Raw genomic sequence first — 25,680 nt, 5'->3', positions numbered from 1 at the left:
CATAGAACGTGTTTGGTATTGTCCCTTCCTTCTCAATTTTTTGGAAGAGTTTGTGAAGGATAGGCACTAATTCGTCTCTGAATGTTTGGTAGAATTCATTTGTAAATCCATCAGGTCCTGGGCTTTTGTTTTTGGGGAGGTTTTTAATTACCATTTCAATTTCGCTGCTTGTAATTGGTCTGTTTAGGTGTTCTATTTCTTCTTTATCTAGCTTTGGGTGATTGTAGAGTTGTAGGAATTTGTCCATCTCCTCTAGATTGTTGAACTTGTTTCCATATAACTGTTCATAGTAGTTACTGATTATTCTTTTGATTTCTGCTGTGTCCGTTGTGATTTCTCCTCTTTCATTTATGATTCTGTGTATTTGTGCTTTCTCCCTTTTTTCCTTTGTGAGCCTGGCTAGGGGTTTGTCTATTTTATTTATTTTTTCAAAGAACCAGCTCTTGGTTTCATTGATCTTTTGGATTTTTTTTTAGTTTCAATTTCATTTATTTCTGCTTTGGTTTTTATTATTTCTTTTCTTCTACTGGTTCTGGGGTTTTTTTGTTGTTCTTTTTCTAGATCTTTGAGCTTCGAGATTAGGTTGTTTCTTTGAGTTCTTTCTTGTTTTTTGATGTGAGCTTCTATTGCTATATATTTTCCTCTTATTACTGCTTTTGCTGCATCCCATACATTTAGGATATTGGTGTCCTCCTTGTCATTCAATTCAAAGAATTTTTTAATTTCTTCTTTGATCTCCTCGTTAGTCCAGTGGTCTTCCAGTAGTGTGGCTTTTAATCTCCATGAGGTAGGATAGTTCCTTGCCTTCTTTTTATGATTTATTTCTAGTTTGATGCCTTCGTGGTCAGAAAAGATGGTTGGTATGATTTCAATCTTGGTGTATCTGTTGATGTTTGTCTTGTGCCCCAGTATGTGATCGATCCTGGAGAATGATCCATGTGCGCTTGAGAAAAATGTGTACTCCGTTTTTTTTGGGTTTAGTGTTCTATAGATGTCTGTTAAGCCCAAATGCTCTAGGTCCTTATTTAGAGCTTTAGTTTCTTTACTTATTTTTTGTCTTGTTGACCTATCCATTGTTGATAGTGGTGTGTTGAAGTCTCCCACTACATATGTGTTTTCTCTGATGTCTGTTTTCAGAGAGGACAACAGTTGTCTGATATATTTTGGTGCTCTTTCGTTTGGTGAGTATATGTTAATGAGTGTTATTTCTTCTTGAAGTATTGTCCCCTTAATCATAATGTAGTGACCATTGGGGTCTCTTTTTATTTTTTTGAGTTTGAAGTCTGTTTTATCTGATATAAGTATAGCTGTTCCTGCTTTCTTTTTTGGCCCATTTGCTTGTAGGATTGTTTTCCATCCTTTGACTTTGAGCCTATTTTTATCTTTTGTAGCTAAATGTGTTTCCTGGAGACAGCAAAAGGTTGGGTTTTGTTTCTTAATCCAGGCTGCAACTCTGTGTCTTTTTATTGAAGAGTTTAGTCCATTTACATTTAGAGTTAATATTGATATGTTAGCATCTGTATTTGCCATTATGTTTGTCTTTCCTTTGATTTTATTTATTTATTCTTTTAATAACTTTTTTTTTTTTTTTGGTCTTATTTCGTTGTTATTCGTCCCTCTGAGGTTCTGGCTTTAGGATTCCTTGTAGTATTTTTTGGAGTGGGGGTTTAGTCGCAATGAAATTCCGGAGTTTCTCTTTGTCTGGGAAGGTCCATATTCTTTCTTCATGGAGGAAAGAGAGCTTTGCGGGATAGAGTATTCTTGGTTGGCATCTGTTTTCTTGGAGTCTGTTGACTATGTCCCTCCACTCTCTCCTTGCCCGTAGTGTTTCTTCAGAGAAGTCTGATGTCAGCCTGATTGGTTTTCCTTTGAATGTTATCTGTTTCTTCCCTCTTGTCAGCTTCATTATTTTTTCCTTGTCCTGGATTCTTGGGAGCTTTACTATTATGTGTCTTGCTGTGTTTTTCCTTTCGTCGTAGAAGTTTGGTGTTCTTCTTGCTTCTTGTATATCAATTTTCAGCTCCTTCTTCTCATTTGGGAAGTTCTCTTCAATTATATCCATGAATATTTTCTCTGTTCCTACATCTCTCTCCTCTCCTTCTGGAATTCCTATAACTCTTATATTTCCTTTCCTCATGGAGTCAGATAGTTCCCGAAGTCTTTCTTCATTCTTTTTCCTTCGTACTTCTCTTTCCTTTTCTGTTTTGGTTCTTTTTATTTCTGTGTCTTCAAGATTACTTATTCGTTCTTCCATTTCATCTATTCTGCTTTCATTGCTTTTCCCAGAGTTCTTTAGTTCCTCCATTAATTCTTTGATCTCCTGCATTTCTCTTACTTCCCTCTTTAGGGACTCAATTTCCTTCTTCTGATCTATCACTATTTTAATCATGGCAATTTTAAATTCTCTTTCTGGAAGGCTCAGAAGTTCTTCCAAGTTGCTGTCGTTGCAATCTGGGGAGTGGTTTTCTTTTTGTGGTGTGCTTCTTTCCTGAGGAGTTTTTAGGTTGCGTGTGGTTCTTCTACTCCCTACTGTCTGTTTTCTAATTTGTCGTATGCGTTGGGACACTGTGTTGCTCGGACTGACTGACATCTTGGGTGAACTTCTCCGCTCCCCTCTGGCTCTTCCAGGAGCCATCTCTGTCTTCTGGGGGAGCTTTCTGCTGGTTTTAGGCAGTTTTTACTGAAGAAATGTCCCTGTTCTCAAATGCCGAAGCGGGATGCAGTCCCTGCGCCTCCGGTTTCAGGCACACTCTTCTGCGCACCCGGTCTGCCCCGGACGTGGGTGCCTCCTCCCTCTGTGGGCTCAGACTGCTGGTCGGAAGGGGCCTGGCGTGGAATAACTTCCCGGCTGGCCACTGGGTCCTCCAGAAACCTTCTGTCCTTTTCAAGCAGTCTTAAGAAATTTCCTGTTTTATAGGGTGTTAGTGACTTTTTTTTTCCTGGTCGCTAGGTGGCGCCAGAGATCTCTCCTATTGTCCTTGGGGGGCTGTTTTTCGCCTCCCCCCACCCCGTGGGACAGAGAACAGAGCGGGAATGGTAGGGTACACCTCAACAGCTTTGGGGTGCTGTGTCTGCCTTGTGCCCCACCGTCGTGGAGAAACCACGCCCCGAATTTTCGTGCCCCGGGTCTCAGTTCAAAGCCCTCAGTTCCAGGACGAGGGCTGTAGCCCAGTTCAGTGGCGCGGGAATGGCGCCTTTTGCACAGCTCCCGTGCCTGGATGCCTGGTTCCTGCTCACTCAGGGAGGGACCTTCACCTCAGTGAGGACCTCCGCGCGTCTCCCCGCAAGCCTAGGTCGCAGGCGCGGGGACCTGGGCAGCCGCGATCCAGGTCTGCACTTGCTTTTCAAGCGCGCTGAGCGCGCCGCGTTTCCGCGCAAGCTTACCGGCAGCCCGGGCTGTGTGCGTGTCTCCCGGGTTCTTTGTTCTTCTCTAATGGCGCCCGGAGCCGTTCGCTCACCGCCGCGGCGGATCCTGCAGGGTTCGCCTCAGCTCCCGTTCACGGGGTGTGGTGGCTGCAATAGTTCCTTTCCACTCCCAGTCCCGCTTGCTGCGTCGTTTGTTTTTGTTGGCCGTTTTGGTTTGTTGTTTCCCTCCTCTCTGCGGGTCGGAGAGTGCCGCCTCTGTGGGCGGGGGATGGGAGCAGGGTTCTGCGCTTCCCTCCCCTCTAGTCCTCTTTTATGGCCACTTTCTTCTTCGGGCAGTTCGTTGGCGTCACCCGTTTATCTTCCGTGTCCCAATTCTCACTGGGACCTGCCGCTTTTCCTCCCTATTCACTTTTTTTAATGGGAGATCTTACTCGCAGCGTCTCCTCGCCGCCATGTTGCTCCGCCCCCCAATCACTAACATATTGATATCTGATTAAAATTTAAATTTAAATTCTTAAAAAAATCTCTTAATTGATTTACAGGATCATATATCAAAATCACTGAAGAAAAAAAAGAAAATGCTTAATTTTTAAAGTTAATCCAGTCACAATGTAATAGGAATATTTATTGCATAAGTAGATTTTCATCAGTCTTTTCACTTTTGTCTAATGCTAATGACAAAATAATTATCACATTATATTAAAATATGTATATTGTAATTCATTTTTACAAATTTACATTGCAACTATCATTAGGTAATGTCCTGAAATAGATGAAATCCTTAGCAATGTGTATAGTCCTAATGATAAAATTAGTCTACTACCCATTGTTGAGAAAATTAATGCTTTGAGCTTTAAATAATTTATTTTAATAGGTTAATTTAAATAACAACAGATGATTTTATTCCACATTTTAACAAAGAGGTTTACATTTTTCTTTAGGCTGCTTTTCTAAATCACCCACTTTGTCCTTTAATGCATTTCAAATAATTTGTATTGAGTATGACTGAACTAGACTATTCATTTATGAAATATTTGTTAAAAACCTACCATTCCAAGCATGGTCTAGATGGTCAGCACAGAATGATAAATACAGCAGATCCTGATTTTATGAATATTTTTTGCATATTATAGTTTGTAAAGAAATATGGAAAGAAATAAATTTGATATTTATGATAGCTATAAATGCTTTTGAGAAAGATAAAGCAAAGAGACTAGGAAGTACCACAGTTGAAGACAACTTTACAACGCTAAATAGACTTGCCAAGATAGTTGTCAATCAGAAGATAAAAGTTGAACAATCTTCTAGAATACATAAGAAAACAAGCATTTATATCTCTGCAACATCTATGTATTAAAAGGACATTTCAGGCAAAATGAAAAGAAAGCACAAAGGCTCTCAGGAGGGAATTTGTCTAGTGTGTTCAATAAGGAGCAGGGCATGAACTGAATGAGGGGGAGAATTGTAGGTGATGAGGTCAGAAGAGTAATAAAAAGGAAAATGGATCATGTAGGGCTCTCTAGGTCATTGTAAGAACCTTCACTTTTACTATAAATGAGATGAGAAGCCATTGGAAGGATTTTGGAAAGAGAAATAACATGGTCTGACTTGTTTTTAAAGAACACTGCTTTGTTGAGCAAAGGCAGTAGGGGAAAAAAGAGAAGATAAGTTGGAAATCATTACAACAGTACAGATAAGTAATAACAATGGTGTGAAGTGGTCAGTTTCTGGGCATTTTTGAAAGTAGACATAATAGCATTTTCTGACAGACTGACTGTGGGATGTGACAACAAGGTTTTAGTTTAATCACTCAGCGGTCTTTTTGTCATTTGTTGAAATAATAAAGACTGAAGGAGGAGAAAGTGGCAGAGCAAGTGTGAGAAGACAAACTTCTAAATGGAAATATTAGTAATTGGAGATTTTTTTAAGAATTACAGAAAAAAAGACTTGAATTATTGATGTATATATAGACATTTCCATTATGGAAATATGTCTTAAATCACTGGGACTAAATGAGATTGCTAAGGAAGTGAAGATTTATTCCCTATGTGCCTTCAAACTGGCCAGATGAAAGAATTCAGAAGAATATAAAGAATAAAATCAGGAAGAAATGCCCAGTCAAATATGAAGACACTAGTAGAATAATCTAGAAGCAGAGTTAGGTTATATCATGATAAACCAAATCAGAGAATTAGTGAGAAGTCACCATTAGTACTTAGATAAGAACAATCTTGTTTAAGTGGTGGGCTATCAGACTGAATGCAGTGAGTTCAAGAGAAAATGGAAGGAGGAAAAGAAAGTGGTAGTGCAGGGAGGTAAACATTGAAATGTTTGCTGTAAAAGGAGAAGAGGGAGAAATAGATATTGCCAATGGGGATACAGAGTCAAGAAGTTGATATTTTGATGTTTTTAAGATGTCAGGTATTATAGACCATTGGCATGCTTCTAGAAATAACTTAATAAATGGAAATAAATTATGATATAGTAGGTAAGGAATTGCTGAAGTTGTGATCTTGTTGGATGAGTAGAGTGAAATGCCTATGAGGAGGATTGCTCCAACTGGATCTTATGGAGTGTTGTAAGTCACCCATGGTTTCAGAAGGAAAGAGACTTCTTGAGGGCAGGTAGATTGGTTGAAGCTGGTGGAAATTCTCTCCTTATTGTCCCTTTTTCTCCCAGTTAAATAAGTAACACGGTTGTAAGCTGAGATTGATGGTGAGGGAGATAGGATTAAAGATCTGAAAGGAAAGAGGGAAAATAGTTCTCTGAGAGCATGGGGTACTGACTGGATTTTGGGAAGTGGATTTTGATTTCTTGGCATCTCTAAAGAGCATACTTGTTAATAATTATGAACTTCAAATGAGACCAATCACCATGGTTGACTATATTTCTCCAGTTATGTGCTATGTGTGGGTACAGGAGTGAAATAAGCACAGGTATTTAATTGGAGGAAAAGTTTTGATATGTGAATATGATAATTAATGAGAGGAACAGGGAGTTTTAAGGCTAGTGATCAATTTCCCACCTGTGAAAGTTCTACATTTAGTAATCATTCTAATATTTTTAATCAAATAATATTGGTGTTTAAAATGCAACAATGCAAAAATGTATAAGGTAGAATAAACAAATTCACATTAAAATCCACTGCAATTCCATGTCCCAGACATAGCCACAATAAATAGTTTTGTGTCTATCCTTCTGGACATTTTCTATGAATATATAAACAGATAGACTTTTTAAAACTAAATCTTGCTTCACACTATTCATATGGTTCTAGTACTTTTTTCACTCAACAATATATCAAAGGCACACTTGCCTTCAGGTACTTAGAGATCTCATTCCACAACTACATAATATGCTATTGTAAGGCTGAACCACAATTTATTGAAATAATCACTTTTTGATTTAGGTTGTTTCTAGTTGTTGCTCTTATGGATAATGCAAAAATGAACATCCTTATCCACATAATTTTATTGCTCCTTGAATTATTCCTCTAATGCAGATTACTAGAGGATGGATTAGTCAGAGTACGCTCTATATCATAGTTTCTGCTAAATGATAGCTACAAAGAACATAGTAAAATATTCTTCTTCCAAGCTCTCGACACTTTATTTGAAATATGGTAATTCATTTAAGTATATATTTACTAAGTTATAAGAGTTTGAGTGTCACTTTTCATTTCACATTATAAATACACAGAAACATTATATAACAATCATGTAAATACTGATGAGGTCAAACTAATTTTTATATATTTGGCTATGTTTTCACAATTGTTACTATATTTCAATTGAGAAATGGAATTTCTACACAATTTTTAATAATCACCTTGCATTTTCTCCTTACTTTCCCTACTTATAAACATTAGCTAAATATTTTTTTTCTCTCTAACATTTTTTTTTATCTATCTTTTTTGTCTTCCTTCTCTACAAGTACATAAAAACCTTGAAGCAATAAATACATTCATTTTGAAACCCAAAATGACAGCATATTATAGCTACTGGATAATTGTCAAATAAATAATAAACTAATAGGGTCATCTAGTCCTCTCCTATCTTTGTACTTCTATTACATGTAAATATCCATAGAATATATATACATATATATTTATATTCTGAAAATTGATATAAATGAAATCATGCTGTATGTATTCCCTTACAAGTTGAGTTTTGCCCTCATCATTTTATATTTGAGATGTAGTCAAGTAAATACTTTTAGATCTAATTTATTCAAATATGTTTCTTGTATAATGTCCATTCTTATTAGAATTATTTATTTGTGCCTGTTGGTAATCTGTGTATTTTCTTTGGAGATGTGTCTATTCAACTTCTCTGTTCATTTTTTGATTGGGTTGTTACTTTTTGTTGAGTTGTATGAGTTCTTTGTAGATCTTAATATCAGTCATTTGTCAGATGTGTGATGTGCAAATCATTCTTCCATTCAGTTGGATGCATTTTTGGCTTTACTGGTAATTTCTTTCACTGTGCAGAAGCTTTTATAGTTTGGTGTTATCCATTTGTTTATATTTACTTTTGTTTCTTTTGCTATTAGAGACGAGTCCACAAAAACACTTCCGAAGCCAATATTATGGAGTGTTTTGCTGCTTTTTTTCTTCAATGTATTTTAGGTTTTTGGGTCTTATACACATGTCTTTTCTTCATTTTGAGTTCATTTATGTGAACTGTGAGATAATGATCTAGTTTCATTCCTTTGCATGTGGCTGTCCAGTTTTCCTAATCCATTTGTTGATGAGACTTTCCTTTCCCCATTATATACTGCTTTTATTACTAGAGATTTGTTGACTAATTTGAAGTTTGTGACTAGATATTTTTGAAATCTATCTTGTGGGAGCTAGGTAAGAAAAGGTAAAGACATGTTATGAATGATTCAGTTTTCTTAATGACACAGGGTCATTGATGTTTAAAATTACTTTTCAAGTAAGTTGTCATAAATTATAGTTTCTAGGAAATTATTTCTGTTATTGCTGACTTATTTGTACTTGCTTTGTAATCCCTGTTTTTTTATTTACAATTTTTTTTCATGCCCATTTTACTTCTTAACCATTTTCACTAGACATCTTGTGTATTGATTAGTGGCATTATACAGGTTTTGATATGTTGGGATCATGACTGAGTTCTGAATATTTTTACTTACATTTTTAGATTCACTTTTACTGATTAATTTTTTAGCGTATTCTGTAAATTCCCAAAAACATGCTTATTATTATTTTCTTTGAGTTCGTAATCATTCTGTGGTCTGATAACATCATCTATTTGATAATTCTTCACTACTTGTTGCAATTTATCGTAAGGGGTGAATTTTTGTTTTAGTATGTTTAATTGATAAGGGACCAGGAAAATGAATAACTATAAGAAAGTGAAAATCAAAATCAACAAAAAACTATGAACCAGAGACACTTTTTGGGGGTGGGGGGGAGGGGAGGGATTGGGGTCAGAATGGGGGGGTTGCAATTGTATGGGGAATATAAAAATAAAATTTATTATAAAAAAAAGAGGCATTGGAACAATTGATTATTCACATGGAAAAATAAATTAGATCGCTACATTAAACCATAAAAAAAATAATAAAATAAAATTAATTCAGAAAGGAAGGGTACAATTACCAAAAGTATATTTTGTTCTTAGGTTACTTTCAACTTCTTAGATTACTTTTGTCCAGCTTTTTAATTCTACTTTTTATAACCTATGCATGTTGATATAATTATTCTTGTCTAATGTAGCTACCTCTTGACACATTTTTAACAAAGTTCTTAGCAATTTGTATGATTAACATTGTTTCTCCTATCCAATTCTATTATTCAGAGAGAGGCAATCACAAGCCTAAGAACATCAGTTGTTTACCAACTGATTTTAAAATTATTTCACTATTTTTATGACTGATCTGGTGAATACTAGATGAATAACATGCCAGGGGCCAGAAACATTCTTAGATTTATGTATGTTATGATTCAAGATCCAAAATGTTTTTTTCTTGTCTTTTAATAATTGAGTATTCAACTTGAGTATTCAAGTTTAAATCTAAGTTAGGATCCTTTGCAAAAAAGCAGCCTCTCTATGGCTTAAACAAATGTTTGTAATACTGTGTTATCTTCAAATTTTGAGATGAATATTTTTAACTAGTGTGTCTTAAATTTTTTTGTGTCGGGCTGAGTTTTTAAAGGATTTTTTAGTGGTGTTATTAGTTTGGTTAGTTTTCTTTCCTCTGGTGTCCCTGCATTATAATCTGTTCCTTCAGAATGGTTTTACAAATATTTCTCCTGTTATTTCCACATGGATAATCTGCTGTTTTAGTTAGGGTTCTCTAGAGAAACAGAACTAGTAAAATGTAAAACTATATATATATATATTGAAAAAAAAGTAAATTTTATCTATTGATATCTACCTGTATATTTTTATAGAGAGTTCTCTTTCAAGGAATTAGTTCATAAGATAATGGAGACTGATAAGTAAGAAATTCCAGCAACTGCAGACTGGTGATACAAAGAAGTGTTGCACTTCATGTATTAAGGAAGTTTGCTAGCAGATTTCCTTGAAAAAAAAAAAAAAACACAATTATTTTCTTAAGACCTCAACAGATTGGACCAAGCCCCCTCACATAAGCAAAGCAAAACTCAGAGCAGAATAGAAAAGGAAAAGTCAAAAACATCCTCACAACAATTGAACTACTAAGTGTCTGTTACTTCTTTTTTTTTAGTCATTAACTACATTTTCAAAATTTAGTTTTATGAAATAGATTTATAGGATATGCTCCTAGTGGAAATATTTTTATAATATTAAGAACAAGAAGAAATACAAATACTTTGTAAAGAGATCTATGTAGGACAGATACTGCCTTAAACAAGCCAAAACCCTTTATTGCTTTAAAACTCAAAATCAAAGTCAAATTCAGCATTTCAGTAAGATGTATGAACATCTAATAATATATGTAATAGAAATTGTAATGTTGGAGTATTAAAACAGTATTATTTTTAGTTTATAGAAATGAGTACACTCATTTTAAACAATGATGAATTCATGTTCTTATGTTGGTGATCCTGTTGGGGTTGATGTTTCTAATGCCTGTGTACCTTGACAATATCTTCCATGCTTTTAGTAATACTTTAAATAAGACTTCTGCAACTTTCAAATAGCAGACCTGATTCTGCCATTTTGAATTTATGCTTTTTCTCACCCATTTATCCACATCATGACTAATATTACTGGTGCTGTCAGAATTATCATGCAATAATATAAAAATATCACATTATTTCCCATACTTGTAAATGTCATTTCAGCAATCAAACTGTCCATATATTTTATGGAAACACCTTGTTTCTTTCTACACCGCTGCTTCTTAGTAACAAGAGATGAGACCATCTGAGGACTTTTAGAGCAATTTAGCACAAAGTATGGCTATGAATATTAAAGTTGTTTTTAGACTGATTCTTTAAAAATGTAATAAAGTCTTATGGATAAAAATTAGGTAAGATATTTACTAGCCGATTTTGAATCTTTCTGCATTACTATCATGGATGATCTATATAAACAGCTTGTTCTCACTGTTTCTCAGTTGACTATAGAGTACAACTGATGCACAATTCATGATGACCCAATATTAACTAAAATGTTGTTTCTCAGTGAGATTTTCTTTGGCTAGGGACATCTTCCATAACCATCCTATGTAATGGTATGGTCACTTATTAATTCCTCCACTGCTTTTTCTCCTCAATCTTAACAAATAACATTTTCTGCATGTGGTTCAATAGCCATGTTCATTGTCTATTTCTTTCCAATACAAAGTAAGCTTCATGAAGGCAAAAATATCTTCCTCTTGGTTTTTAATATTAATTTACCTTTAAGTATTTAGTCAATTGTAGTCATTAACATATACTTTTAAAATAATTAGAAAGGAAGATATAGCTAGAAAATTTAAGAAGGGACACTATAGGTAAGAAAATGCTAGTTTTTATATTTACTTATTGTAAAATTCACTGATTTTGATGTAGAGTTTTATGAATTTTGATTTTAAGACAGCGTAACAAAGATAGAACAGTTTCACAGACCCAAAAACATTACCTCATGTTGTGACTCTATAGCTGATAACTCTCTTCACTCATAATCTTAACAATCACAGATTCCGTCTACATTCTTATTGTTAAGCCTATTTTGAAATGGCATGAAAATTGAATCCTATGGTTCGTAGGCTAATATATTTTACTTTGGGTACATTTGTGGTTTATCTATGTTTTTACATATATCAGAAATGCATTCTTATTATTAATGGTTTTTCGGTGTTTCTTCATAGAGATATACTGTAGTTTCCTTTTTTTTTTTTTCACTAGTTGAAGTAAAACTACATTGTATCCTTCTCTCTGCAACTGAACATGAAAAAAAAGGTAACTCATTAATTTCTCAATCTTTCTACTCTTTATATTAGAAAATTTCTACTATTCTTCTGTCAATTTCACTGATTCTTCTGTCACCTTTATTCTGCTATTGAGACCAACTAGTATTTTAAAATATTTGTCAGATCTTGTCATTTTGAATATTATTCTGGTCATTTTGAATATTATTTGAGGGAATTGTGTGTCCCAATCAAATCCTTTAGAAAATCCCATTCACTATATCGTTGTTATTTTGAAAGGCAGTTAACATGGTTAGGTTCAGAAAACACATTCTAATTAACCTACTGTTGGTAGTAACTCCAATATGTTATTACAATGCCACCTACAAAGTCTGCCATGTATTCGTATCTGAAGAGTTCATCTGGGACTAAAATATTTGAGCGGTGATGTATATCAAAGTTAAATGTCAAATGCTCAAATCCTTTGCTCTATCTTATTGAATGTTGACCTTGGGAATGTTTTGGTTCATGTACAGGATTACAGAATCTGCTTCTAGTTCTTGATTCAATATTTCCTTCACAATGCTTAGTTCCCACTGGTTTCATTCCCCAACTCTTTATTGGAGAAAATAGTTTGTTGTAGAAATTTAGCTCAGATGCCATTACATAATTCCACACCACTGGGTTCATCTTTGAGGCGAGATGTTGAATAATAAGAAAATCAAATAATCAGGTAATCATGATAATCAGACAACAGGGGTTCCCTTGATTAGAAATAAGCATTTTCTACTTTTAGGTATCTTACGAGTTCATGCTATTGTCAATACCATAGCAGCCCCATGACTGGGGCTGTCCTGAGAGCAGGGGTGAGAGAAGAAAATAGGAAATAAAAAAAAGACACAAACACCAAAAAAAAAAAAAAAAAAAAAAACTGATTTTTTTTTTTTTCCCTTACCCCTAAAATCTCGTATTCCTTTCCCTGATCTTACAGTCAGACAAGAAGGCTTTCTTTGCAGGCTATGTTCTCTGATACTATGCAGGTCTGTATTTCAGGCCAGACTCAGGTGAAAGTCAGGTAAGAATAAAAAAATAAAATAAAAATAAGTCATCCTTCATGTTCCACTTTTCACCCAATCTGCCTACTACTACCTGTAGGAGCCTGTGCAGAATTGCTTTTTGTATTCTGTCCAGACTTCTGTTGTTACAGTCATATAGAGGAGATAGGTTATAGTACTCTGGTTCAACTTAACCAGCCCCAGAAGTGATAAAATGCAGATTTAACTCTGTTGATACCTGGGTTTTTAGTTAATAACCTAAGTGGAATCTAATCACATAAATTTTAGTTATCAATGATGGAATTTTTTACTCTTTTATTATGTACTAGCTTTGTACTACTATATACTAGTAGCTATATACTACAATATATTTAAGAATATTAGCTATAAGACAAATGTGAATTTATAATAATGTCCCAACATAAGATATCATGAAGTGAAAGATGTCCAGAGACTTCCTTAATTTAACATGGTTCAAGAGAGAGAACAAAATTCAAACTTAGATCTACTTAAAAACCTAGGCTCGTACATTTTGAAACAATAATTTTCAGATTTAGAATTTTGCATATATTCCATGATTCTGTCATGATAGCATAAGAATGCATAATAATTTTAGAGAGGAACTGAGGAAGGAAGAAATATCAGGATAGGCATTTAATTAGGCATTCATTCACAAATAATTTCTAAGCAGATCTTTAGAAGCCATGTTAATGGCGGGCATTTTATAAACCATGGTTCTGTCCTCATGTAGCTCATATTTTAATAGAAAATGTGAATTTGTAAATCACTACAAAGTCACTAGATTTTGCGATCAGTGGTGTGACAAAATAAAATTAAGAAGGAAAAGAAAATGACAAAAGTTCTTTTCTCTAAGATAGAAGAAAAAGCTAGAGAGACTCTAATTAAGATCTAGGACATAAGAATAAAAACCCAGTGATGGGAGGGCCACGCCACATAGGACCAGCAGGTGCAGCAGTGTGACAGGAGGAAGTGAAGGGCCAACATTACTTGTCTCATGATAGAAAAAAATGGCCACTATTGGAATTTTGATTGTCAATATATTATCAGTGTTAGATCCATAAATGTATATTTCATGTTAAGTTTTTATCAAGTAAGTGATATCTATAGCTGATCAGCATGAATATCTCACTGCATCTTGGTATTGGAGTGTGCCAGGCGAACAGTGCAGTCAAGCACTGGAACATGCTTTACTAAAACAGAGAAGAGACAGAACAAGATCAGCTTCTACAGTGACCTTCAGACCTATACAGCCTGATGGTGTCTTTTGGCAGCTGACATAGGTAATAAGTCTGCATTCATTTTCTTATGCAGATTAGGATTACTCAGTACCCTTCTCAAAAGGGACATAACAGTTAGGGAGGCTAAGTGCACACACACACACCCACACCCCCACCCCCCCCAAGCAGAACACTGGAGAATTCATTAAGTCTGCAAGATACTGACACACAAGTTGATAAGCTGGTACAGTGCTACAGGCTGGGAGGTCTCTGGTAAGGAAGTGTTGCAGACCCCTGGCTTGTTCTAACGAGGTCAACAGCAGGTAAAAAATAGTTTGCTTAAGGTTAAACTATTTCATAGTCTTTTAATGCCAAAATGACTTAATCATAATTTACTAAAACCCATTTTTTGAATTAAATTAGTTCAGAATAATCAAAACTTTATATACTTGCTTGACAATGGGAATCTCAAACATGAAAATCAGTCTCCTGACACCCAACCCAGAGCTTTCTCTATTGTATATATATATTTTTTAATTTTTTGGCCATTTAAATCTTCCAAACAGTAAAATAAGAAATGACCACCTAAGGATTTTCATCTTATATTTAGAGTTTGAATAACTCATATGGAATATGACTAGTTTCAGTTTTTATTTGAAGGCTCTGAGGAGTTATCAAGGCTATTGCTTGTATATAAGGCCAATGCTTATCCCACAATCTTGTAACAATGAAAAAACTGGTTAGAGGATTTAACTAGCTATTTCAAATGGAATTATTAGATAACTCATCAGAATAAAATGCTTGGTTTTTAATATAAAGTTTATATTTTTTATTAACCTCTAATTTTGAACATACTTAGCTCTCCTCTTTTTTGGTATGTAGCTGACTATATATTTACTTCCCTTAAAAATCCTTGGTCATTTCCCTCAAGGGGATAGAATCAGTGGACTGAATAGGATTAGCATCAAAAGTCACCACTGCTTTCCCAAACAGAGTTTAAAAATAGGATCATTGAATAATAAGGGATTTAAGTCTCAACCAGGCAGGGTGCAGGAAGAAATTATTTGGATTTAGACCACTAGAGATTAGAGTGTGATTAGAGACTACCATGTCCTTTATATCAGATTAAGGAACTTGAAAGAGAAAACTTGCTTCAAAAAAAATGTAAGGTCACAAAATTTTCCACCTGCTTCCCTAAATCAATCAAAAAATCACTTGTTCCCTATACATTTCTGAGTTTGAGAGCAGGGAGTGAAGCAGACACAAAGAGGTGAAGGTCTGGAAGTATAACAGTATAAGGTTTAATGAAAATTACCTTTGGGAAATAGTCAATATACGAATCAAGGAACCAAGACAGATAACCGATAATAATAACTTTTATATAGATCTTTTATCTTAAGGAATCCCAAAACAATTTCAAGGAAGAAAAAGATAATGTATCATATTCAGCTAAAATCCATCCATCCCTAGAGTGAGACATTTATATATAATATAGAATTCTTGGCAGGGACAAATAAAAAGCTTTTCTTCAATATAAGGTTAGTTTACATTGCTTGATTAAAACTTAGATAAAAGAAACAATTCCTCTTTGGCTTTGCTAAGCTATTTTTGAGAGGGAAATGTGTATAGAAAAGCATTTTAAAACATTTAAAAATGTTTCTCAATCAAACTGAAGCAGATGTCTAATGATTTTATTGACAGTATTAAAAATGACAGATGAAGCAAAATCAGGTAGCATGTATCAGCAAGTATGAAGAACTCATTTTAAGTTGCAAAATATTTTACTTAGATGGATTAAATTTTTAAAATTGTTGAAACTTAGTTCAATCCTTATTTCCTTTATGAATATAGTCAAAAGACCCTATTAAAAATGTATTTGAAAAAAACTAGAACATGCAGAATTCTTGTATTTTCAAAACTTACGTTACAATGACATTTGAACACTTCTTTTATCTGAAATTCCACCACCCTGAAATCTATAGAAAATTTCAAAGGCAGTAAGAATATGAACCTTTTACCTCTGGTTAAAAATTCTGATGTGCCTATTTGTTCATTTTTTTCCTATCTTTTTATTATAGACCTATAGATTTAATATTAGATTACATCTGAAGTAGGGAATGATTTAGAATGTTATGCACATCAACTTTCATATAAAGGCAAGAACTAGTAATACAACTTTCCTTCCTATGGTGGTAATTATTCCATGTTTTTTACTATCCATAATTTATGGTTTAAGATAGGACTGTGAAATCATTAATGGATATATTGGTAAGAATTTAAACTGTAGTGAAGTAATTAATATTAATCTGAAATTGAACTGGAGAGAGTCTGTTTTGTAAGGTTAATTTAACCATATATCATGGTGAATGTATAATTTTAAAAATTGATTGGTCCTTTGCCTAGATTACCTATTTTTAAATAGCTAATCCCATATGGGTAGCTGAGAATTGCTTGTGTATGTTTAATTTGTGTGTGTTATTTAGAGCTATTATAGCAATCATGTATATTATATATATAATATATATACTTTAAAAAAAACACTTTATGATTGATACACCAAAAAAGCTGTACATAGTTAACACAACTTGATGAGTTTGGAGATAAATATCCATTAAACCATCACAACAAACATCCATCAGCTCCAAATAATTTTACTCCTCCCTTCATTATATTTTCCTCAATTTCTATCTTGAATCATGATATTGTTTACCAAGATCAATATTATAGTTTAGAAGTTGTGATATAATTTCAGTATTCTATTAGAAATTCAGCAAATCTAGGTATGAGTCACTACTTCATAATGTTCATCACTCAGAGTACTGCTTTACTCAGACAAAAAATTGTCATAATGATCTGTTTAAGTGTCCAAATTACACAGTGACATGAAAACCAAACATTAGTTTGAAAATATTTTTCATCACTTCTCTGTTTCATTGGAAATTTCTCCTATACAGTGTATGCTTTCTCTTCTCAGGTGTAGTTCTCATAGAATTCCCACCACAAATTCACCTGTGCACCATCACCATAGGTCCCTTGTGCTCTTCCCTCCCCTTGCAAAATGTCTGATTTATAGTTGCCTATTGATTTTGTTTTTTAACTTAAAATTTTTTTCTTGATCTCTGATTTGGCTCCCCTACATTCCTCCATAGTGGCTAGACCAGTTTGCATTCCCACCAGAAATGTAGGAGAGTTTTTCTCCACATTTCTTCACCAACATTTGTTGTTTCCTGTTTGGTGGTATCTCATTGTGGCTTTGATTTGCATTTCCTTGATTACAAGTGATGTTGAAAATTTTTCATGTACCTGTTTATTTCCTCTTTAGAGACGGTTGCATCACCTCTTAGTGATCAATCCTTTATCAGTTGTATTGTGTGCAAAACTTTTCTCCAATCAGTAGGGTGTGTTTGCTTTGGTAATGTCTCTTTTGCTGTACAGAAGCTTTTTAGCTTGATGTAATCCCAGCTGCTCATCTTTTTGGGGACATGTCTTTAAAGATGTTATAGAGATGTACAATGGAGTTGCCTATATTTTCTTGTATATATTTTACAGTTTCAGGTCCTACGTTCAATTCTTGTATCCATTTTGAGTTGGTTTTTCTGTATGATGTAAGGTAGTGGTTTAGCTTCATTCTTTTGCATTTAGCAGGCCAGTTTTCCCAGCACCATTTATTTAACAAACTGTCCTTGTTCCATTGCACATTCTTTGCTCCTTTGTCAAAGATGAGGTGTCCATAAATACATATGTTTATTTCTGGGTTTTCTATTTTATTCCATTGGTCTATGTGTTATTGGAAAAGAATTTAATAAAAAGAAAAAAATAGTGGTTAGGACAGTGTCAAGACCGGTGAAAGATCCAAATAGCTGCTAGCAAATACTATTCCTATTATTAAAAAAAAGTTTTTCCCCCCATTTTCAAATTAGGAATAATAATTAGCTCATTGAATAACTTTTTGAGCAAAATAATCAATGCATGTATTATAATTCTCATCATTATTGAACTGTAGTTTTTACTTTGCATAAAAGGAAACATTTTGCAGGAATTACTTTGAGTGAAACTTAAGGATGTGCATGGTAAGGAATGGATATGGAGGATGGGCCTGAGAGTTTGTATGGAACACAGGAAATTACAAGTAATAAAAATATTAAATTAACACTCAAAACTAATAAGACAATGATGGTAAGCAACTTGGATTTTTCCATGTTTTAAAGTTTCTTTTGGGGGCGTTGACTGTGAAGTTTTACATTGGTGTTGAGAAAATAAAATTCTCAAATGTTTTGGGGATTGATCAGGGGGAAAAAAAAAGTCACCATGATGACTTTAAGACTTTCAAAGATTAGAGTGAAAGAGACACGTTCAAACACAAAAGCAAGCTTTGGTTCTGTCTGTAAAGAACCTTACATCGTTTTCAAAATATTTCATTTGTGTTTCTTTATCAATTAGATTTTATATTTTTAGTGAGGAAAAAGGAATTCAAAGTACAGCTTTTTGTAGGTTTGAATTTATTAAATTATATAGATCTTATTTAATTCCAAATACACATATATCTTATTAGAAAATGAGAGAGCATGTCTTATTTGAATACATGCTAGACATATATTCAAAAAGAAATTATATGAAAAACTTTCACCTATTTGGGATATTTTACTATTCTCTCTAAATTCTGCGGCTGGTTCTTTTGATTAATATTGAGAGGCTGAGGAAATGACTTCCCTAGAAATCTTGACTAGGCTAGAAATCCATCTGTCTTACATGACTTAGTTGTAGTCCTGCCTGGAGGCAAAGGATAGATAACCTGAAATAGAATAAGAGACCCAAAGGAGAGGATTAAGTCACTAGATTAGTGGTGACCATATGGTCTCTAGAAGGTTCAATGAAATTGCTCATTTCCATGGGAAAAGATGTTTTTCGCAGTGTTCTTGAATTGTAGTAAGAGAAAAATGCCACCAATTTCCTTTAAAATGCAAGCAGTGTTTCAAGGAGAATCTGAAACATTCTAAATTATTACTAAGAAGATTATTTCCTCTCTCAGCCCCCCTCTGCTTGCTTCTCTACCCTCCTTTCCCTTTCTTTCCTCCTCTCACATATTCTATGACTCCTTTTCTTAAAGCCTTTTTCCCTTCATCCCATGCTCTTCCCTAATCCTTTTTTCCCAAATGTATGGCAGTCAAAGAATATCCTAAGTGGAAATAAAACTTTCTTGAATTCAAGGCGTATTATTTTACTGACACGATTTTACTGTTAGTAACAAAAGGTTTTAAGCATGAAACTGATTAATATAATTTTGTAAATGTCATTCCATACTACTGTAAAATACGTCCTTTACATTGGAAAATATTTTTTAAAGTCTTTGTGTTTATTTCTTTACTGTAACCTGTAATGCATTTTAAGCAAGGGAAAAGAAAACTATTTTAAAGATGAGATCAACTCAAAAGTTAGCAATTCATTTTAAACTGGAAAAAGTCAAAGCCAAAGGGATTATTTTTTTTCCTTTGTATTAATTAGCACTTAAGTGAAGTTATTCTATTAAGGTGTAATATACATAGTCAATAAGAGAAAAAATGTATTATAGTTGTGTTTATATATTTCTATTAAGGCAAATTTGTGACTTTTAGCATCAGTCGTGAGAATTCAATATTACCTAATTGCTCTTCACATGACCTGCCTTTCCCTTTCCTTACTCACTTTCCGGAATGTGCATCTCCATCTATCTCTTTTATTGTCATCTCTCTTAGTGTATAATCCTTTCCTTGAGACTTCCCTACAAACTCTGTTGACTATGATAGAGCCCTTTCTTCTCAACTCAAGTATTTTATTGTGGCGTTTCCTTTCTGATGTCTTAAGATTACATGTACTCATATTCCATTTATAGATTTCAAACACCCAAAAGACAGGATAGTTTTATATCCATAGCTGTGGCCGAGAGTAGGATTTTTAGTGTCATGTTGAGAGGTGTTTAATGAGAATGTTGGATGAGGGGATGAAATCTTATTCCTGATCTGGAACATGGAAGTTTTACTACTTCTTATAAACAGTCTTAAAGGGTACTTTCAGATCTTCCTTCTCAGTCCCCTATCTGAAATGAGGTATAGAATATTTTAATCATACATGCTAGTGCTAACTTAAAAATAATCAGACTACAGTATAATCATGAAAGTGATAGACTCACGATCCAAGGATAGTCCCAAGGTGTATCCCACCAGCGTCAGTGCATAGGTGGGATTTAAGGATCAAGTAGAAGAGTGATCAAGCCCAACTTAGGTCATTTGTTTGACCTCGGTTAGTGTCTCCACTAAGAAAGTTGGATTGTGGAACATGGCGGCGAAGAGACGCTGCGAGTAAGATCTCCCATTAAAAAAAAGTTAACAGGGAGGAAAAGCGGCAGGTCCCAGTGAGAAGTGGGACACGGAAGATAAACGGGTGACTCCAGCAAACTACCCGAAGAAGAAAGTGGCCATAAAAGAGGACTAGAAGGGAGGGAAGCGCAGAACCCTGCTCCCCTCCCCCGCTAACAGAGTCGGCACTCTCCAACCAACCGGCAGAGAGGAGGAAAACAACAAACCAAAACGGCCAACAAGAACAAACTACGCAGCAAGCGGGACTGTGAGTGGAAAGGAACTATTGCAGCCACCACACCCCGTGAACGGGAGCTGAGGCGAACCCTGCAGGATTCGCCGCAGCGGTGAGCGAACGGCTCCGGGCGCCATTAGAGAAGAACAAAGACCCTGGGAGACGCGCACACAGCCCGGGCTGCCGGTAAGCTTGTGCGGGAAAGCGGTGCGCTTGGCACGCTTGAAAAGCAAATGCAGAACTGGATCGCGGCTGCCCAGGTCCCCGCGCCTGCGACCTAGGCTTGCGGGGAGACGACCTAGGCTTGCGGGGAGACGCACGGAGGTCCTCACTGAGGTGAAGGTCCCTCCCTGAGTAAGCAGGAACCAGGCGCCCAGGCACCGGAGTGGTGCAAAAGGCACCATTCCCGCGCCACTGAACTGGGCTACAGCCCGCGTCCTGGAAATGAGGGCTTTGGAACTGAGACCCAGGGCACGAAATTAGGGGCGTGGGTTCTCCACTACGGTGGGGCACAAGGCAGACACAGCACCCCAAAGCTGTTGAGGTGTACCCTACCATTCCCGCTCTGTTCCCTGTCCCACGGGGTGGGGGGAGGCGAAAAACAGCCCCCCAAGGACAATAGGAGAGATCTCTGGCGCCACCTAGCGACCAGGAAAAAAAAAGTCACTAACACCCCATAGAACAGGAAATTTCTTAAGACTGCTTGAAAAGGGCAGAAGGCTTCTGCAGGACCCAGTGGCCAGCCGGGAAGTTAGCCCACCCCACGCCAGGCCCCTTCCGACCAGCAGTCTGAGCCCACAGAGGGAGCAGGCACCCACGTCCAGGGCAGACCAGGGGCGCAGAAGAGTGTGCCTGAAACCGGAGGCGCAGGGACTGCATCTCGCTTCGCCATTTTAGAACAGGGACATTTCTTCAGTAAAAACTGCCTAAAACCAGCAGAAAACTCCCCCAGAAGACAGAGATGGCTCCTGGAAGAGCCAGAGGGGAGCGGAGAAGTTCACCCAAGATGCCAGTCAGTCCGAGCAACACAGTGTCCCAACGCATACGACAAATTAGAAAACAGACAGTAGGGAGTAGAAGAACCACACGCAACCTAACAACTCCTCAGGAAAGAAGCACACCACAAAAAGAAAACCACTCCCCAGATTGCAACGACAGCAACTTGGAAGAACTTCTGAGCCTTCCAGAAAGAGAATTTAAAATTGCCATGATTAAAAAAGTGATAGATCAGAAGAAGGAAATTGAGTCCCTAAAGAGGGAAGTAAAAGAAATGCAGGAGATCAAAGAATTAATGGAGGAACTAAAGAACTCTGGGAAAAGCAATGAAAGCAGAATAGATGAAATGGAAGAACGAATAAGTACTCTTGAAGACACAGAAATAAAAAGAACCAAAACAGAAAAGGAAAGAGAAGTACGAAGGAAAAAGAATGAAGAAAGATTTCGGGAACTATCTGACTCCATGGGGAAAGGAAATATAAGAGTTATAGGAATTCCAGAAGGAGAGGAGAGAGATGTAGGAACAGAGAAAATATTGCAGGAGATAATTGAAGAGAACTTCCCAAATGCGAAGAAGGAGCTGAAAATTGATATACAAGAAGCAAGAAGAACACCAAACTTTCACGACGAAAGGAAAAACACAGCAAGACACATAATAGTAAAGCTCCCAAGAATCCAGGACAAGGAAAAAATAATGAAGCTGACAAGAGGGAAGAAACAGATAACATTCAAAGGAAAACCAATCAGGCTGACATCAGACTTCTCTGAAGAAACACTACGGGCAAGGAGAGAGTGGAGGGACATAGTCAACAGACTCCAAGAAAACAGATGCCAACCAAGAATACTCTATCCCGCAAAGCTCTCTTTCCTCCATGAAGAAAGAATATGGACCTTCCCAGACAAAGAGAAACTCTGGAATTTCATTACGACTAAACCCCCACTCCAAAAAATACTACAAGGAATCCTAAAGCCAGAACCTCAGAGGGACGAATAACAACGAAAGAAGACCAAAAAAAAAAAAAAAGTTATTAAAAGAATAAATAAATAAAATCAAAGGAAAGACAAACATAATGGCAAATACAGATGCTAACATATCAATATTAACTCTAAATGTAAATGGACTAAACTCTTCAATAAAAAGACACAGAGTTGCAGCCTGGATTAAGAAACAAAACCCAACCTTTTGCTGTCTCCACGAAACACATAGCTACAAAAGATAAAAATAGGCTCCAAGTCAAAGGATGGAAAACAATCCTACAAGCAAATGGGCCAAAAAAGAAAGCAGGAACAGCTATACTTATATCAGATAAAACAGACTTCAAACTCAAAAAAATAAAAAGAGACCCCAATGGTCACTACATTATGATCAAGGGGACAATACTTCAAGAAGAAATAACACTCATTAACATATACTCACCAAACAAAAAGAGCACCAAAATATATCAGACAACTGTTGTCCTCTCTGAAAACAGACATCAGAGAAAACACATACGTAGTGGGAGACTTCAACACACCACTATCAACAATGGATAGATCAACAAGACAAAAAATAAGTAAAGAAACTAAAGCTCTAAATAAGGACCTAGAGCATTGGGGCTTAACAGACATCTATAGAACACTAAACCCAAAAAAAATGGAGTACACATTTTACTCAAGCGCACACGGATCATTCTCCAGGATCAATCACATACTGGGGTACAAGACAAACATCAACAGATACACCAAGATTGAAATCATACCAACCATCTTTTCTGACCACGAAGGCATCAAACTAGAAATAAATCATAAAAAGAAGGCAAGGAACTATCCTACCTCATGGAGATTAAAAACCATACTACTGGAAGACCACTGGACTAACGAGGAGATCAAAGAAGAAATTAAAAATTCTTTGAATTGAATGACAAGGAGGACACCAATATCCTAAATGTATGGGATGCAGCAAAAGCAGTAATAAGAGGAAAATATATAGCAATAGAAGCTCACATCAAAAAACAAGAAAGAACTCAAAGAAACAACCTAATCTCGAAGCTCAAAGATCTAGAAAAAGAACAACAAAAAAACCCCAAAACCAGTAGAAGAAAAGAAATAATAAAAACCAAAGCAGAAATAAATGAAATTGAAACTAAAAAAACAATCCAAAAGATCAATGAAACCAAGAGCTGGTTCTTTGAAAAAATAAATAAAATAGACAAACCCCTAGCCAGGCTCACAAAGGAAAAAAGGGAGAAAGCACAAAAAAAAGGGAGAAAGCACAGAAATGAAAGAGGAGAAACAACGGACACAGCAGAAATCAAAAGAATAATCAGTAACTACTATGAACAGTTATATGGAAACAAGTTCAACAATCTAGAGGAGATGGACAAATTCCTACAACTCTACAATCACCCAAAGCTAGATAAAGAAGAAATAGAACACCTAAACAGACCAATTACAAGCAGCAAAATTGAAATGGTAATCAAAAACCTCCCCAAAAACAAAAGCCCAGGACCTGATGGATTTACAAATGAATTCTACCAAACATTCAGAGACGAATTAGTGCCTATCCTTCACAAACTCTTCCAAAAAATTGAGAAGGAAGGGACAATACCAAACACGTTCTATGAAGCCAATATTACACTAATACCAAAACCGAATAAGGACAACACAAAAAAGGAAAACTACAGGCCAATCTCCCTAATGAACACTGATGCAAAAATCCTCAATAAAATTTTAGCTATCAGAATCCAACAATGTATCCATAAGATAATTCACCACGACCAAGTTGGATTCATTCCAGGGACACAAGGATGGTATAACATCCGAAAATCAATCAATGTTATCCAACACATCAACAAAAAGAAATATAAAAACCATATGATAATATCAATAGATGCTGAGAAAGCTTTTGACAAAGTGCAACACCCATTCATGATAAAAGCCCTTGAAATTCTTGGGATACAAGGAACATACCTCAATATCATAAAGGCCATCTATGACAAGCCAACAGCCAGTATCATTCTCAATGGTGAAAAGCTGAAAGCAATTCCATTAAGATCTGGAACAAGACAAGGATGTCCACTCTCACCACTGCTTTTCAATATAATACTGGAAGTCCTAGCCAGAGCAATAAGACAAGAAAAAGACATCCAAGGAATCCAAATAGGAAAAGAAGAAGTCAAACTATCACTCTTTGCAGATGATATGATAATATACATAGAGAACCCCAAAATCTCCACAGAAAAACTAATTCAACTCATCAATCAGTTCAGTAAAGTGGCAGGATACAAAATCAACACGCAAAAGTCAGTAGCCTTCCTATACACAAACAATAAATCTGAAGAAGAAAAAAAAAACCATCCCTTTTATTATTGAAACAAAAAAAATCAAATATTTGGGAATAAATCTAACAAAAGAGGTAAAGGACCTATACAAAGAAAACTATGAAACACTGTTAAAAGAAATAGAAGAAGACACAAAGAAATGGAAAGACATCCCCTGCTCATGGATTGGAAGAATAAACATTATTAAAATGGTCATCCTACCAAAAGCAATATACAGATTCAATGCTATTCCAATCAAAATTTCAATGTCATTCTTCAAAGAAATAGAACAATTATTGATGAAATTCATATGGAATCACCAAAAACCCCAAATAGCCAAAGCTCTACTGAAAAAAAAAGAAGGAAATGGAGGCATCACACTCCCAGACTTCAAACTATACTACAAAGTCATAATCATCAAAACTGCATGGTATTGGCACAAGAACAGACATACAGACCAATGGAATCGAATAGAAAATCCAGAAATAAACCCACAGATTTATGGTCAACTAATCTTTGACAAAGGAGCAAAGACTATGCATTGGAGCAAAGAAAGTTTGTTCAATAAATGGTGCTGGGAAAACTGGGTTGCTACATGCAAAAGAATGAAGCTTGACCACTACCTCACACCATACACAAAAATCAACTCAAAATGGATTCAAGAACTAGACATAAGACCTGAAACCATAAAATACATAGAAGGAAATATAGGCGAAACACTACGGGATTTGCACATCAAAGACATCTTTACAGACACATCACCCAAAGCAGTGATAGTGAAGGCAAAGATAAACAGCTGGGACTACATCAAATTAA

At 35.6% G+C, this 25,680-nt stretch overlaps 2 long non-coding RNA genes across 6 annotated transcripts in view; one reads left to right on the top strand and one right to left on the bottom strand.

The window, feature by feature from the left end:
• The window catches only part of LOC129146750 (uncharacterized), a 131,744-nt gene that overhangs the window by 43,927 nt on the left and 62,137 nt on the right, over positions 1-25,680 (top strand). The window contains exon 3 of one of the 2 annotated variants that reach the window (XR_008553909.1): positions 11,708-11,761. The exons of the other annotated variant lie outside the window; for it this stretch is intronic. This is a non-coding gene — a long non-coding RNA (uncharacterized LOC129146750). The remainder of the gene's footprint in view (positions 1-11,707; positions 11,762-25,680) is intronic. 2 annotated transcript variants of the gene reach the window in all.
• LOC119257612 (uncharacterized) overlaps positions 9,775-25,680 on the bottom strand; it is a 246,451-nt gene continuing 230,545 nt past the window's right edge. For 3 of the 4 annotated variants that reach the window (XR_008553905.1, XR_008553907.1, XR_008553908.1), the window contains 2 exons: positions 17,306-17,779; positions 9,775-9,914 (listed from right to left, as the gene is read on the bottom strand). This is a non-coding gene — a long non-coding RNA (uncharacterized LOC119257612). The remainder of the gene's footprint in view (positions 9,915-17,305; positions 17,780-25,680) is intronic. The other variant, XR_008553906.1, reaches the window with a different exon arrangement.

This window comes from Talpa occidentalis, unplaced genomic scaffold (genome assembly GCF_014898055.3).
Source record: "Talpa occidentalis isolate TD23 unplaced genomic scaffold, MPIMG_talOcc4v2.1 talOcc4.4, whole genome shotgun sequence".
Classification (NCBI taxonomy): Eukaryota; Metazoa; Chordata; class Mammalia; order Eulipotyphla; family Talpidae; genus Talpa; species Talpa occidentalis.
This window is presented reverse-complemented; position numbering and strand designations above follow the sequence as displayed.